Source organism: Arachis hypogaea, chromosome 12, assembly GCF_003086295.3.
Source record: "Arachis hypogaea cultivar Tifrunner chromosome 12, arahy.Tifrunner.gnm2.J5K5, whole genome shotgun sequence".
In the NCBI taxonomy this organism is placed as follows: Eukaryota; Viridiplantae; Streptophyta; class Magnoliopsida; order Fabales; family Fabaceae; genus Arachis; species Arachis hypogaea.
The window spans coordinates 63,339,740-63,341,777 of NC_092047.1; the positions used below are offsets into that span (position 1 = coordinate 63,339,740).

The following is a 2,038-nucleotide window of genomic DNA, read 5'->3' on the forward strand; positions in this document are numbered from 1 at the left end:
GATCAGCAGCCTCATCAAGATTATGGATCATAAACCTAAAGCAAAAGAAAGCAGGGAGAGGCCTCAAAGCCCAAGAAACACAACAGAAGCTCAATGAAGAAAGTGTATAAATAGGATAGAATTTAAGTTAGGAAGGACTTTTTACCTTTTCATTTTGCTAGTTTTCATACCTTTGTAATTGAATTCAGAGCTATGACTCACTAAACCCCTTTCATTGGGTTAGGGAGCTCTATTGTAATTCAATGAATCAATAATAGTTTTATCTTCTTCTTCAATCTTTTCTCTTGAATTTTGTTAGAAAGCTTCTCGATCTAATTCCATTGGGTAGTTGTCTTGGGAAAGAAACTACCCATAATTGGAATCCTTCGGAACCTTGGGAAAGGAATGGAGGATTCATGCTAGAGAAGCTTTCTCACAGTGAATTGGATTGGGGTTTGGATGGATATTGTGACATGTAATCCTACCAAATTGTGGTTCATGAAACTGTGTGGTATAATCAGTGATCGAGCATCATCTCTTCTTATGAACATTTAAACCAAGGGATTGGGAATTTGTTCGTTTTTAGAGAGAATTGGTGAGCCAAGGGATTGGGATCCAATCATATAAGATTGCCAAGCAAAATTCAATGAATGCATTGGTTGAGGAAGGAATAAAAATGTTTTGATTCGGAGATCTCAATATCTCCTAACACCCAATGAATTCCCCATTTCTGATTTCCACTTTCTCTTTACATTCTGCAACTCAATTCATGCAATCACCCCCATCCCCTTTTAATTTCAGCAATTTAGCTTCTGCTCTTTAATTCATGCAATTTAAGATTCCGCCATTTCAATTTCTTGTCATTTACGTTTCCCGCCAATTTTACATTCCGCAATTCTCATCTAAGTCTTGATTCCGCTCAACTAGACACACTTCTAATCCGAATTGCTCATTCAACCAATCCTTGTGGGATTCGACCTCACTCTATTGTGAGTTTTTACTTGACGATAACTGGTGCACTTGCCGGAAGGAATTTTGCCGATCGTGCAATTTCCTAAATCGTGGCATAACTAGTTTATGCGCATCAAGTTTATGGCGCCGTTGCCGGGGATTGGTTTTCGATTGACAACTCTCAAATTGGAAGTTAACTAGATTGAGCATTTTTCTTGCTTTGTTAATTCAGTTCAAGTTACTTGTTGAATTTTAATTCCTGCACTCTGTTACATTCTTTCTTTCTTTATGCCTTTAAATTCACGCAACTAACTCACTGACTCACTAACTATTTGAATTAATTCCTCAACTACTCTAACCATACTCTTCCATTAAACCAAGAGTATTTCACTTGTTTGTTGCCTGTGCTGTGTTCTTGTATGACAGGTAAGAGAGGAGAGACATCAACTCCTCCATATACCGAACCAGAAAGGACCCTTCATAGACTTAGAAGGGAAGCAAGAGGGAAGAGAGTACTGGGAGAAGAAGAATCTGAAGGAGAATCTGAGGACAATTTTGAGGAAGCTCTAGATCTCAACATGGATAGAGAAGTTCACAACCATGAGAGAGCTGATGGAAACAATGCCATTCCCGAGAGGAGGGTTCTTGGTTCATACATAAACCCAACCTCTGGGAATTGTGGTAGCAGCATTCAGAAACCACCCATTCAGGCCAACAATTTTGAACTCAAACCACAGCTAATATCACTTGTGGAGAATCATTGTTCATTTGGTGGGAGTGCTAATGAAGACCCAAACCAACATCTCACAAAATTCCTGAGAATTTGCGACACTGTGAAGTCTAATGGAGTCCAGGAAGATTCCTATAAACTGCTTTTGTTCCCATTTTCACTTAGGGACAAGGCAGCTAAGTGGCTGGAATCATTCCCAAGGGGGAGCCTAACAACATGGGACGAGGTGGAAAGCAAGTTTCTGGCACGTTTCTACCCCCCACAAAAGGTCAATAGGCTTCGATCTGAGGTTCAGACTTTTAGACAACAAGATGGTGAAACTCTCTACGAGGCATGGGAGAGATTCAAGGATTTAACAAGGAAATGCCCACCAGACAT

At 39.8% G+C, this 2,038-nt stretch overlaps 1 non-coding gene across 1 annotated transcript; it reads right to left on the reverse strand.

Annotated features, from left to right (window-relative positions):
• Window positions 1–1,934: 1,934 nt before the first annotated feature.
• Window positions 1,935–2,038, reverse strand: LOC112731025 (small nucleolar RNA R71). The gene has a single exon (XR_003166821.1). It is a non-coding gene; the product is annotated as a small nucleolar RNA R71 (small nucleolar RNA).